This window comes from Arachis ipaensis, chromosome B3, assembly GCF_059453495.1.
Source record: "Arachis ipaensis isolate K30076 ecotype BB chromosome B3, ASM5945349v1, whole genome shotgun sequence".
Taxonomy (NCBI): domain Eukaryota; kingdom Viridiplantae; phylum Streptophyta; class Magnoliopsida; order Fabales; family Fabaceae; genus Arachis; species Arachis ipaensis.
In genome coordinates this window covers 85805347-85820583 of record NC_142438.1, presented here as the reverse complement: position 1 = coordinate 85820583, position 15237 = coordinate 85805347, and the positions used below count along the sequence as shown (strand labels likewise).

The window sequence follows — 15237 nt, the reverse complement described above, 5'->3', positions numbered from 1 at the left end:
CTTAGTTCCTTGCTTTTCTGATCTGCTTCTTGTGAGGGTTTGAAGACATTGAATGCGAGTTGTTTGTCATGTATCCTCAATATTAGCTCTCCTCGCTCCACATCTATGAGCGCTCTGGCTGTAGCTAGGAACGGTCTTCCCAATATGATTGGGTGGATGTGACTCTCTTCTATTTCCAATATGACAAAGTCTGTGGAAAGGAAGTAGTTCCCAACCTTTACCAACACGTTTTCAACCACTCCCACTGCTTGTTTTTGAGTTTTGTCAGCCAGCCTGATGACTACGTCTGTGGGCATTAGCTCATTGATCTGCAGCTTCTTCATAAGGGATAAAGGCATTAAGTTGATGCTTGCTCCCAGGTCACAGAGTCCGTTGTCAAACATTGTTTCTCCTATGGCGCAGGGGATGTGAAAACTCCCTGGGTCCTTCCTCTTTGTAGGCAACTCTGGCTGAATGAGAGCACTGCACTCCTTATTCATCACTATTGTTTTCCCTCCCTTGAGTGAGCTTTTCCTGGTCAACAATTCTTTCATATACTTAATGTATGAGGGCATTTGTTGAAGAGCCTTGATGAATGGTATGTTCACATGGAGAGATGCAAATATGTCAAGGAACTTTGAGTATATTCTCTTTTCTACACCACCCTTGAGTCTTTGGGGAAAAGGAGCATAGAGCCTCAGCAGCTCCTTCTGTGTAATTTTGGTTTCTTGGTGATCCTCTTCCTGTTTCTCTGCTGATGTGTCTCCAGGTTGTTCTAATGGTTTGTTCGGATTTTCCTCAGTCCCTTTATCACTTGTAGTGACCATCTTGCAGTCTTCCTATCTTACTTTCTTTGCTTCACCTCTCGGATTTTTCTCTGTGTCACTTGGGAAGCTGTCAGTGGGTTTGGGAATCTTCTCAAAGAGGTATCCCACTTGAAATTCTAGCCTCTGAATGGTGTCTCCCTGGTTTTTGAGATTAGCTCGCACCTCCTCTTTGAACACCTTGTTATCTTGAATTTCTTTGCATATTCCTTCAAGTAAAGTCTCTATCCTTGAGAGTCTGTCCTCGGATGATGGTGAGTTAGAGTTGGAGTGATGAGAAGGGCCATTCGGGCTTTGGTATGGATGTTGAGGTGTGTTGTTAGGTAGGTGCTGATATGATCTCTGTGTGGAATGTTGGTAAGCTGCATTATTGTTGGGGTTGTGACGTCTCTGATCTTGGCCTTGGTCTTGTTGGTTTTCCCACCCAAAGTTTGGGTGGTTCCTCCAACAAGGATTGTAAGTCTTGGAGTATGGATCATGTGCCTGCCTGGGTGAGTTTCCAATGTAGTTGGCTTGTTCCTGATCACCCTCTGCCTCTGCATTCACTCCTTCTTGAGTTACTGATGAGGTGGTGATTGCTGCTACTTGGTTCCTCTCCATCTTCTTGGTAAGGTTAGCCAGCTGCTTCGTAATCAGCTTGTTCTGGGCCAGCAGTGCATCCACGTTGTTTAGCTCCATTACTCCTCTAGTGTTGCCCCTTTCAAAGACATCTATGGCTTCTTCAATGGTTTTCTTCTTGTTTAGAGATCCCCCGGATGAGTGGTCTACTGCCTTCTTTGATTCATAAAAAAGGCCTTCATAAAAAATGTGTAGCTGTACCCATTCATTGAACATATCTGGGGGGAACCTTCTTGTCAGATCCTTAAACCTCTCTCATGCTTCATATAGAATCTCACCATCTTGTTGTCTGAAAGTTTGGACCTCAGCTCTCAACCTGTTGATTCTTTGAGGAGGATAGAATCTCGCCAAGAATTTGTTCACTACATCTTTCGAGGTTGTTAAGCTTTCTTTCGGGAAGGATTCCAGCCATTTAGATGCCTTGTCCTTGAGTGAGAAGGGGAATAGGAGCAGTCTATAGGTGTCAGGAAGAACACCATTAGACTTCACAGTATCACATATCCTCAGGAAGGTGGTTAGATGTTGATTGGGGTCTTCTTGGACACCTCCTCCGAACGAACAGTTGTTCTGAACAAGGGTGATGAGCTATGGCTTAAGTTCAAAGTTATTGGCATGTATGGTTGGCTTTTGGATGCTACTTCCACAGTTTCCTGGGTTTGGATTGATGTAAGATCCCAGAACTCTTCTCTCTTGCCCAGCATGATGCACAGGGCCTTCTCTGCCATGGTCGTGAGCTTTTTCTTCATGATGGTTCTCCATATTCTCATCCATGTCTGGTTCAAAATACTCCTCTTCTTCCTCCGTACCAACTACTCTCTTTCCTCTTGCTTCCCTCCTTAATCTAAGGAAGGTCCTCTCAGGTTCAGAATCAAAAGAAGTTGAAGCCCCGCTTCTTCTACCTGTCATACAACCAACAAGGCAAAAGCAAGAAGGGGTAGATGCAGAGAGTATTCTTGTTAGAAATGCTGTTAGTGTGAGTGATGCAATATACCAAATAGTTAGTGGGTTAGTGAACTGAACTGTAAACAACTAAGACAAGGGTAAGGAAAAAAAGGAAAACAGCTAAACTGAAAGTGAATTAGTCAAATGAAATCAAACAAAGTAAAAAAAATGCTCAATCTAGTTATCCACCAATTTAATCATTGTTGATACAAAATCAATCCCCGGCAACGGCGCCATAAACTTGATGCACGGAAACTTGTCTCTCAACAAATTTCCCTCGGCAAGTATACCGAATTGTCGTCAAGTAAAAACTCACAATAGAGTGAGGTCGAATCCCACAGGGATTGATTGGTCAATCAACTTTAATTAGAGGAACGTTCTAGTTGAGCTAAGCAGAATTTAATGTGAGAGTTACAGAAAATTAAATGGCGGGAAAGTAAATAGCAGAAAATGTAAATACTAGAAATAAAGAGCTGAATGTAAATGGCGGAAAGTAATTGCAGAAATTAAATAGAATGGGTGAGATAGGATATGGGGAGTTCATTGGGCTTAGGAGATGTTGTATTCTCCGGATCAAGTTCATCTTCATCTCTTCCTCAATCAATGCATTCATTGATCTCCTTGGCAATCTTAAGTGATTGAATTCCAATTCCTTGGTAATTCAATCTCTCAAATCTTGATCAGTAGCTAATTCCTTGGTCTAATTGCTCATGAGAAGAGATGAAGTATGGTCAACTGATTATACCACATGTATTTCCAAATCAAAATGTTGGTAGGATTATATGTCACTATATCCATCCAAACCCCAATTTGGTCCAACATGAGAAAGCATTTCTAGCATGATCTCTTCATTCCTCTTCCAAGGTTCCGAAGAGATCCAAGTATGAATAGCTTCTTTTCCAAGATAACTACCCAATTGGATGAAGATTGAAAGCTTTCTAGTAAAATCAAGAGAAAAGAAAGAGGAAGGATAATGAAAACTATTATTGATCCATCAAATTACAACAGAGCTCCCTAACCCAATGAAAGGGGTTTAGTTGTTCATAGCTCTAGGAGTAGAAAATAAAGATGGAGAATGCATTATGAAAGTAAAACTACAAGTTGCAGAGGAAGTAAAATTATACAGAGAGTAGTTCTCCCAATCCCCCAAAAGCTCCCTTCTCTAGTTCAAAACTACTCCTATATATACTACTCTTCTGATCTTCTAGTTGGCTCTTCATGTCTTTGGATATGGGCCTTTGGGTCTTGAGTTTGAAGCAGTTTGGAATCTTCAGTGGGCTCAGCTTTACTTGCAGAGAAAGTGTGAAGTAGGCATGGACTTCAGCTAGGACGTTAGTGGCGTTAACGTTTAAGTGAAAATGTGGGTTCGAGAACGTTAGTGACAATCACCTTTTTCACTAACGTTTCTAGCCCAAGATGGTTCACGTTAACTTGAACGTTAGTGGCACTAACGTGACCACTAACGTTGCCTCTTAATTCTTCGCAAACGTTATTGGGGTTTAGCTTTTTCACTAACGTTGCTCTTAACCTCCTTTTCCCACGTTAGAGTCCACGTTAGTATAACTAACGTGGCTCTTAACGTGGGCATGCCTTAGCCTCGAGAACGTTAGTGACACTTACCTTTGTCATAACGTTTCAAACACCCTGCTTCCCACGTTACAGTTCACGTTATTTAGGTTAACGTGACATCTAACGTGGTAGTGATAGCCATATCCAACGTTAGTGACAAAGGTGAGTGTCACTAACGTTGGCACTTCTTTCCTTTCACGTTAGTGTACTTAACGTGACTCTTAACGTGGCTAGGTGTGCCCCCTTTTCCAACGTTAGTGGCATTCACTTTTACTACTAACATTGGAGCTTTGATTCTCTTCCACGTTAGCTTCCACGTTAACGTAGTTAACGTGGCAACTAACGTGGGCTATGATGGCTCACGCAGGCGTTATTGGCAATCACTTTTCTCATTAACGTTGCAAGCTATCCTCCATTCCACGTTAATGGTCACGTTAGTTAGACTAACGTGGCTATTAACGTGGCATCTTCCTTGCTTCCTTTGTCCTGAAATCAAGCAATTAAAGTGCATCAAAGCTAGGTTCTAACCCATGAGATCTTGCATCATTCATCTTATCATTCAATTCATGCATAATTCTCATAAAATCATATAAAATTCACAATGTTTGCTTGAATCAAGATGTAAATGATTATTTATCCAAAACTTGCTTATTTCCTAAGAAAGTGCATGAAACTACCCTAAAACAGTAAAGAAAAGGTCAGTAAAACTGGCCAAAATGCCCTGGCATCACACTGCCATTGATTTTGATTGTCACCCCACCTCAAGTTAGGATGGCTCCTCCATGATAAATTGTATGTATCACCATGGAAGTCATTTTGGAAAGAACTTGAGGTGTTGCGCATGTACTGAACTTGCTCAGGCTGCTGCTCATTATTGCATTTCTTAAAACCTTAATCATATTGATCCCATCCATTTGAAGGTTGGCTTGCTGTGCTCATGATGCCAGGGCATCTTAGGCTAGTTTCACCAGCCTTTTTCTTTGTTTTTAATAGGTTTTATGCACTTTCTTGAGCTATAAGTAAGCAAATTGGGTAGAAATTCATGTATGCCTAGATTCATTCAACCATGAGTGATTTGATGCAATTTCATGATGATTCATGCTATGATTACTTGTATGCTAAGAATGATAAGAATTCTCATGACTTTAGCAAGGCTTTGATGCATTTATTGGTTGATGATAGGTGAAGGAAAGCATGGAAGAAGGCTGAAGAAGGAGCATGAAAAATATGAAGAGGAAGCAACGTTGGTATTTTGCTGATGCTCACGTTGGAGGGAGCGTTGGAGGTCCAACATTACCCCCAACATGGTGATAAAATGACCAATTCTGGGGTTGAATGATTTTCAAGCGACGCATACGCGTCTAAGACGCGTACACGTGAAAAAGCAAAATTTTTCGTATCCACACGCAAGCGTGAGTCACGCACACGCGTGGAATAGCAAACTTGACCATCCACGCATACGCATGGGTCATGCGTACGCGTCATTACACGAATGTTGGAGTCCAACGTTGCCTCAAACGCTAGCCTCCAATGTCCACGATAAGGAACCCAAACTTTAGATTTGAAAAACTTGAATCGACGCGTACGCGTCAGTGATGGGTACGCGTGGATGGGAAAAAGAGCGATTCACGCGTAAGCGTGGAGTATGCGCATGCATGAAAACGCCAATTTTGGAGGGAGCATTGGAGGTCCAACGCTGAGGCCAACGTCCCCTGCATGGTTTTAAAGCTATAAAATGAAATCTTTGCATCCACGCGCACACATGCAGCACGGGTACGCGTGGATGAGAATTTTTGCCCATTGTGCACAAACGAACAAAGCACGCGTACGCGTGGATAGCGGGACGTTGGCCCTCCAACGTTGAGTCAAACGCCAATGACAGCAAGTTTCTCTGGTTTTTCTGAAGAGCGTTTGAGTCAATGTTGGCCATCCAACGTTGACCCCAACGTGAAGCATCAGTCTCTGCAATTCACACCAATCTCTTCTCAACAGCAAAGGAAACCAATTGGAGCCAATTCAACCTAATTCCATCAAGGCCAAAAGCCCAATTCAGAGATTGAAGATCAATGGAAGAGAGTGTATAAATAGCTTAGAATTTAAGTTAGAGAGGACCTTTGGACCTTTTTCGGGAATTTTTCACTTTTCAGTTTAATTTAGCTTTCTGCAATTCTTTAATTTTCAGCAATGTCTCTTTCAATTGTAATTCCATTTTGAGAGCTATGAACAACTAAACCTCTTTCATTGGGTTAGGGAGCTCTATTGTAATTCAATGGATCAATAGTAGTTTACATCTTCTTCTTCTCTCTTTTCTCTTGATTTTGTTAGAAAGCTTTTGGTCTTAATTCAATTGGATAGTTGTCTTGAGAGATAAGCTATCCATAATTGGAATTCTTTGGAGCCTCGAGAGAGGAATAAAGAGTTCATGCTAGAATTACTTTCTCACATTGGATTAGATTGGGGGTTGGATGGATATAGTGACATGTAATCCTACCAATACTTTGATCTATGAATTTGTGTGGTATAGTTAGTGACCGAACTTCAACACTTCTCATGAGCAATTAAATCAAGACATTGGGCAATTGTTCATGCTTAGAGAGATTGGTGAGCCAAGACATTGGGATCCAATCATCTAAGATTGCCAAGCAATGTCAATGAATGCATTGATTGAGGAAGAGATGAAAATGATTTGATCCAGAGAATTCAATATCTCCTAAAACCCAATGAATCCCCATCTCTGATCTACCCATTCTATTAACTTTCTGTCTTTAATTTCGTGCAATTTCCATTCCCATTTAATTTCTTGCAATTTAAGCTTCGGTCATTTAATTTCAGCAATTTAATTTATGCTCATTTACTTTCTTGCAATTTAAGCTTCCCGCTAATTTACTTTCTGCAATTCCTAATTTAATTTCGATTTCGCCCAACTAGTATAATTATCCAATTAACATTGCTCAATCTACCAATCCCTGTGGGATTCGACCTCACTCTACTGTGAGTTTTTACTTGACGACAATCCGGTGCACTTGCCAGAAGGAAATTTGTTGAGAGGCAAATTACTGCACATCAAGTTTATGGCACCTTTGCCAGGGATTGGTTTTGTATTGACAATTACTAAATTGAAGGATAACTAGATTGAGCACTTTACTTTTTCTTTTGATTAATTGCAATTTAATTTCAGTTGTTCATTTTATTCTCTGCAAATTTCTTTTGAACAAACATGCCAGAAGAGGTGGAGCTAACCCTGCTGGACAAGAGAGGAGAGTTTTGGGATCATACATCAATCCAAATCCAGGAAATTATGGTAGCAGCATTCAAAGGCCATCTATCCATGCTAATAATTTCGAATTGAAGCCTCAGCTCATAACTCTTGTCCAGAACAACTGTTCTTTTGGAGGAAGTGCACAAGAGGATCCTAATGAGCATCTCACTAAATTCTAAAGGATATGTGACACAGTTAAATCTAATGGTGTTCATCCTGACACCTATAGATTGCTACTGTTTCCATTTTCTTTGAGGGACAAGGGATCAAAATGGCTAGAATCATTCCCCAAGGAAAGCTTGACCACCTGGGAAGATGTAATGAACAGATTCTTAACAAGGTTCTACCCTCCACAAAGAGTAAACATGCTAAGAACTGAAGTGCAGACATTCAGACAGTAAGATGGTGAAACTCTTTATGAAGCCTGGGAGAGATTCAAAGATTTGACAAAGAAATGCCCCCCTAACATGTTTAATGAGTGGGTGCAAATCCACATCTTTTATGAAGGGCTGAATTGTGAATCAAGGAAGGCAATAAACCACTCATCTAGAGGTTCCATCAACAAGAAGAAGACCATTGAAGAATCCATTGATGTTATAGAGACAGTGGTTGACAATGAGTATTTTTATGCCTCAGATAGGAGCAACAACAGGGGAGTCTTGGAATTAAACCATATGGATGCAATCCTGGCCCAGAATAAGATGATCACCAAGCAACTGGCTGAATTGACCAAGCAAATGGAGAAGAATCAGGCTGCAGCTATCCATACTCAACCATCACCCCAAGAAGAGTTGGATACAAAAGAAGGAGTTAACTGGGAGGAAGCTAATTTACCTAGGGAACTCATCTAGGCAAGCTAATGATCCATACTCTAAAACCTATAACTCTGGTTGGAGGAAATACCCAAACTTTGGGTGGGGGAACCAACAAAGCCAAGGCCAAGATCACAGACCCCATAACCCAAACCAGTATAACAACTCCACTCACCAAAACTCCAACCAAAAACCATACCAGACCACACAACACTTATTCACAGCCACCATACCAAAGCCACAACAACCACTCTCAACACCCCAATTCCAACCAACCATCACCATATGAAGATGACAGAATGGCAAAACTAGAAGCTATAATAGTAAACCTTAACAAAGAGTGTGAAGACATGAAAAAATTCCAGGAAGAATTGAGAGGTAGTATGAAAAGCCGAGGGAAGGTTCTTAAGAATATCAAATCTCAGGTAGGACATCTTTTACAACAGGCTCCAAAGTCCACTGATAGTTTCCCAAGTGATACAGAGAAAAACCGAGAGGGGAAATGAAGAAGGTAAGGTGGGAAGAATGCAAGTCAATCAATCTAAGCAGTGAAGAAGGTCTGAAGGAAGAATGCTCCAGACACTCAGAGCATAATAAAGGAGAGTCAAGGAAGAATGTAAGGGAGATAGAAGAAATGGCTTGCCTTGAACAGAGGAAGGAACAAAAAAAGAAAGAATACCTCAAGCCCTTTGTGCCACAAGCACTGATGACATGTCACCATGTCATGTTTTTCTATGCTTTTTCATTTGTTTTCAATAGGTTTTATGCACTTTCTTGAGCCATAAGCAAGCCAATTGGGTAGATTTTCATGTTTCCTCTGATTTAATCAACCATGTATGAATCCATGCTATTTCATGAGGTTTTATGCTATAATTGTCACATATTATGAAAAAATGAATATCTCATGATTTTAAGCATAGCTTTGATGTGTTTGGTTGATTAATGATAGGTGAAGAAAGCTTGGAGAAAGGTTGAAGCAAGAAGGAATGGCTAGGAGTAAAGAAAGGACAATGGAATAAGTGAAAATGAACCAGGAAGCAAAAAGCTGGACCAAAAGTTAGCCTCAAACTTTTGCACAAACTTTTGGGTGAAAAGTTAGCCCCAACGTTAGCCCCTAACTTTTGGGCTAACGTTGGCACATGAAAGTTACTCCCTGGGCACCAAAAGTTTGCGCCAACGTTAGCCCCTAACTTTGTGGCTAACGTTGGCATGAGAAAAACACTCCCTGGGCACCAAAAGTTTGCGCAAACGTTAGCCTCTAACTTTTGGGCTAACGTTGGCACATGAAAAACACAAAGGGGGAGCAAAAGTTTGCGCCAACGTTAGCCTCTAACTTTTGGGCTAACGTTGGCGCCATAAGTGCACTAAGGAAGGCCAACGTTGGAGCAAAAGTTAGACCCCTAACTTTTGCACCAACGTGGGTATCAGCAAAACATGGGGGCTGATATGAAAAGTTGGACCAAAAGTTTGCCTCAAACTTTTGGTCAAACTTTTACTCAAACTTTTGCAAAACTCCAACCCGGTTCACTTGGTTCACTTTGGTTCCTCTCCAAACTCCAAGAGCAATCAACCAAGTCCTCTATCAACCCAATTCCATCAAGAGCAAGGGCCCAATTGTCATCACTCAAAGGCACAAGAGATAGATAAAATAGGTATTTCATTTAATTGTAATTTGTTTTGAATTTCATTTTCATTTTGTAAAAATGCCTATATAAGGCATCATTCTCATTTTAGAAAGTAAGCCCGAATAGAGAGAATAGAGGCGAGCTCCACTAGGGAGCATTAGGAATATAGAACTCTCTCTCTTTAGTTTTTCTTTTTGTTTTGAATCTTGGGTTGAGAATTGAAGAAATTCTGTTTCAATTTCAACTTGAGAATTCTCTCTGTTTTCCCCTTCTGCAAACTTTCAGTGAATTGCAATTTGAATTAAAACTCTCTTTACTGCTTTCATCTCAATTTCTTCTGCAAATTGTTTACTGTTGGATCAAGGAAGGAATTGAGATCTAGACTTGTTTTCTAGTCTCTTGGATCCCCTGAGATCTTCACTTGTCTTTCTAGATTTCACAATTGAACTGCATTTCATTTTCTGTTCGATTCCTGAATTCAATTTACATTAAGCCTGCTGCAAATTTCATTTACTTTCCTGCACGTGTGTTCCTCTGCATTTTACATTTGAGCCACTGTGATCTGAATTTACTTTTCATGCAATTTTAATTTCCTTGCAATTGTTCTAAGCTTTGATTTACTGCTTTCATTTAATTTCCCTGAACCCAGTCCCCTTTACTTTTCATGCAAATTTACTTTTCTTGCAATTTAAGTTTCAGCTATTTTACTTTCTTGTTCTTTAAGTTACTATCCAATTTACTTTCTGCACTTTAATTTTCCTTGTCATTTACTTTCTGCTGCATCAATTATCACACAAATGTTAGCTTGACTAAACTAATCACCCACTAAAGTTGCTTGATCCATCAATCCCTATGGGATCGACCTCACTCCCGTGAGTTTTATTACTTGATACGACCCGGTGCACTTGCCGGTTAGTTTTGGGTGTTTTGGAGAAATTCGTTTCTCCGCGAAAATATCCCATCAAGTTTTTGGCGCCGTTGCCGGGGATTGATTTAGATCAACAATGATTATGTGGGTGAGAAGTCTAGATCAAGCATTTTCTTTATTTTTGTTTTCTGTTTCAAAGTGAAACCAAGGTGTTTGAGTTTTTGCCTCACTAAGAAATTCTCATCTTTGATATGAGTAATTTCAATTTTCCTTGGTTGTGCGTTTTACAAAACTCAAATGGAGTTCAACTCATCTTATGATCAAACAAATTCTATGGGATATCACCCACCATCACCAATCTCTAATGATGGATGGGAATATCACCAAGAAACTTCAAATTCTGGGCTCTCCAATTCATGGAGCCATGCTTCAGAACCACAAGATGAGAAAGAAAATCATGTGGGATACCAACCACCACTACAAAATAATTCAAATTATTATCCTCATGGTAGATGGGAGTATCACCAAAGAATGAAAGAGCATCCACCCTCACGTCCCAGTCTCTCATTTAAAAGTTCTTCATCACTTAATTATGCCTCAACACAAAGTTTCCTCCAAAGTCCATACCAGTCATCCCATCAATCACACAACTCATTCCACACCCATCAACACAACTTCACCACAACACATTCACGTCACCAATATTACTCTCAACCTTCATCTCTTGAATTAACAGATGAGGAATACCTTGAAGCCATTGAAATACAGAGAAAACTAGTGGAAAGATACACAAAATCCCCATCTTGGAAAGAATTCGTATTCAAGAAGATGAATGAGTCCTCAGGGCAATCAAGGGGGAACTTAGAACCATCAAACAGTGAAGATGAAGACCAATTTGTGAGTGAGGAAGTGGAAAAACAAGATGAGGAGGCTACTGCATCAAGTGAACTTTCAATAAAGAATGAGGTGGTTAAAAATGAAACTACACTTGAGATAACAAAGGAACATGAAGAACCACAACTCTCACAAATTTCCCTGACCCAAAAACTCTCAACAATTGAATCTGTGATTGAAAAATATGAAGAGGAGATGAAGAAATATTGGGAAGATCAACAAACCTCCTCAATGAAAAAGCTATTAAGTCAAATGTTGGGTGCAAGGGAGGAAGTAGAAGAGCAAGAAAGTGAGAAAGACAACCAAAGAATTCCAAACTCAAGTGAAGCAAAGAAGTACATAAAGGAGGAGTTCATGGAACCACCAATACAAGAGACTCTTGATGAAAAGAAGACTCCAACAATCACACAACCACCAAGACCTAGATTCAAAGAAGTCAAGGCAATTAACAAAAGCACCAAGAAGAGGATTGTGACCAAACTACCAAGGACAATATTCAAGAGGAGGTCAACCACAAGCAATCCAACCCCTGGACCAATAGCAAGCAAGCTCAATCAAGCCATGTACAACAGAAAGCTTGCTAAGAGGAAACCAAGACAAGGGGCAATAGCTGAATCTTCTCCTCTCTTGAAGTCATTCCTCTTAACAAACTGGAAGAAGAGGAACAAAGTGAACAACATGTCAACCGTAGGTATAATTTCTCTTCTCTGCTTTGTTTTCGTTCTTTGTTTTGTTTAAATTCAATAAATTGGCATATGGTTACATTCTAAGTTTGGTGTTGCCTTGCAACAAATTGTTTTTCAATCTTTTTGGATGATTGCATCAAATCAAAAATGAAAGTGACACACCAAGATTCTAAGTTTGGTGTGCCACCTATTTTTCTATGCAAATCATTCAGCAACACCACTTGTCTGCATAACCATAATGTCTTTGCAGTGTTAATTTTCTTTTGGTTTGATATTTTGTTATTCTGTTTACTTTAGTTAATTCTTTATTTTTAATGCTTTCATTTTAGTTTGCTTATTTGCTGTGTTTATTAATACATCACCAAGAGAGCTTTATTAATGACAGATTCTTGGCTTAGTGATTATATTTAATAAAGAACAGTTTCATTTGCCTGGTTTTAATTCAAATAAATGGACATAGGATTGCATTCTAAGTTTGGTGTTGCTATGCAACACAATTTGCTTCAAATCTTTATTGGATACTTGCATTGATTCCAAGTGAAAGTGTCACACTAAGTTTGGTGTGCCACTTATTCTTTATGCAAAGTATTATGCTCACCCTCTTAAGCTTGCAATCACAATGTCTCTGTCTCTTGTGACTTGATTATTATCTTTAATTTTGCTTGCTTGAAACACATGTACTACTAACATTTATTGTGTAAGACATTCATGATCCATCTTAGCCCCATAGCCACGGTTCTAATAGTTGCTTGAGGATGAGCAAGCATTCTGAGTTTGGTATGGGAAGGAGGAGAATGAGAGGAAAATGACAACAATAGAGAAGATGAACTACAAGGTTGTAAAGTTCCTTTTCCTCTCATTTGTTTCAAGCACTATAAACTGCATGATTGTCTTTACCTTCTCTGTATGCATGAGTGTATGAAAAGGCCTAGTTTGATTTCTAAATTGCAACATGGTGTTGTGCCATTGTGATTACCAACTTGAGTTTTGTGAATTCAAAAGCAGTAAAGCATCATGATCATAAACAAACAAGGAACTAAAAAAGAGTTTAGCATGTGCATACAAGTATTGGAAAGCTAGTATGATTAATTGTTGCTCAATTGCATTGGATTTTATTTAATTGAAGTTTTCATCTAGAACATTTTGTGAAATCTTTTGAAAATCATGAAAACCTTGAAGAGGCAAATACAATTAAAGCAAGAAAAGAAAAAGGGAAAAAATGAGAAAGCTGAAGGCTCTGAGTACCAATGGCAATTCATTTGTTAAGTACTTGTGGTGTTTATGTATCAAGCCAAATGCTTGAAAACAAAATACTTAGAAGTCAAGGTTAGGCTCAAAGTGCAAAAGCACTCCCTCAAAGCTCAAGGCTCTGAGCATCAAGGATTAGAGAGTCAAGAAAAGAAAAGAAAAATGAGCTTAATGAAGTCCTCTAATCAAATGCTTGTGGTGCTTATGTATCAAGTGGTAATACTTGAAAACAAAGCATTTAGAAGTCGTAGCTTTGTTATCAACTCATGGGGCAAAGCACCCAAAAGGAGAAGCTAATAAGAAAATCAAAAGCTTGTTTCAAGGAAGAAATATAAGAAAAAGATTTCATAAATTGATCTAGATGAAAGCATCAATCATTTACATTTATTTTGTGATTGTAGCATGCTTAGAAAACTAGTTTACCATGAACATTGAGTTGCTATTCTTCTTGCCTTGGATTGTCAATCTTTATTGCATGATTCTTTTCTTGCTTGGGAACAAGCAAGGTTTAAGTTTGGTGTTGTGATGACATGTCACTATGTCATGTTTTTCTATGCTTTTTCATTTGTTTTCAATAGGTTTTATGCACTTTCTTGAGCCATAAGCAAGCCAATTGGGTAGATTTTCATGTTTCCTCTGATTTAATCAACCATGTATGAATTCATGCTATTTCATGAGGTTTTATGCTATAATTGTCACATATTATGAAAAAATAAATATCTCATGATTTTAAGCATAGCTTTGATGTGTTTGGTTGATTAATGATAGGTGAAGAAAGCTTGGAGAAAGGTTGAAGCAAGAAGGAATGGCTAGGAGTAAAGAGAGGACAATGGAATAAGTGAAAATGAACCAGGAAGCAAAAAGCTGGACCAAAAGTTAGCCTCAAACTTTTGCACAAACTTTTGGGTGAAAAGTTAGCCCCAACGTTAGCCCCTAACTTTTAGGCTAACGTTGGCACATGAAAGTTACTCCCTGGGCACCAAAAGTTTGCGCCAACGTTAGCCCCTAACTTTGTGGCTAACGTTGGCATGAGAAAAACACTCCCTGGGCACCAAAAGTTTGCGCCAATGTTAGCCCCTAACTTTGTGGCTAAGGTTGGCATGAGAAAAACACTCCCTGGGCACCAAAAGTTTGCGCCAACGTTAGCCTCTAACTTTTGGGCTAACGTTGGCACATGAAAAACACAAACGGGGAGCAAAAGTTTGCGCCAACGTTAGCCTCTAACTTTTGGGCTAACGTTGGCGCCATAAGTGCACTAAGGAAGGCCAACGTTGGAGCAAAAGTTAGACCCCTAACTTTTGCACCAACGTGGGTATCAGCAAAACATGGGGGCTGATATGAAAAGTTGGACCAAAAGTTTGCCTCAAACTTTTGGTCAAACTTTTACTCAAACTTTTGCAAAACTCCAACCCGGTTCACTTGGTTCACTTTGGTTCCTCTCCAAACTCCAAGAGCAATCAACCAAGGCCTCTATCAACCCAATTCCATCAAGAGCAAGGGCCCAATTGTCATCACTCAAAGGCACAAGAGATAGATAAAATAGGAATTTCATTTAATTGTAATTTGTTTTGAATTTTATTTTCATTTTGTAAAAATGCCTATATAAGGCATCATTCTCATTTTAGAAAGTAAGCCCGAATAGAGAGAATAGAGGCGAGCTCCACTAGGGAGCATTAGGAATATAGAACTCTCTCTCTTTAGTTTTTCTTTTTGTTTTGAATCTTGGGTTGAGAATTGAAGAAATTCTGTTTCAATTTCAACTTGAGAATTCTCTCTGTTTTCCCCTTCTGCAAACTTTTAGTGAATTGCAATTTGAATTAAAACTCTCTTTACTGCTTTCATCTCTATTTCTTCTGCAAATTGTTTACTGTTGGATCAAGGAAGGAATTGAGATCTAGACTTGTTTTCTAGTC

The 15237-nt window shown here is 39.4% G+C and overlaps 2 non-coding genes across 2 annotated transcripts; one reads left to right on the top strand and one right to left on the bottom strand.

Moving 5' to 3' along the window:
• The first annotated feature begins 1632 nt into the window (after positions 1-1632).
• Positions 1633-1739, top strand: LOC148571427 (small nucleolar RNA R71). Its single transcript, XR_015908478.1, has one exon. It is a non-coding gene; the product is annotated as a small nucleolar RNA R71 (small nucleolar RNA).
• Positions 1740-7556: 5817 nt separating this feature from the next.
• On the bottom strand, positions 7557-7664 carry LOC148571426 (small nucleolar RNA R71). The gene has a single exon (XR_015908599.1). It is a non-coding gene; the product is annotated as a small nucleolar RNA R71 (small nucleolar RNA).
• Positions 7665-15237: the final 7573 nt, after the last annotated feature.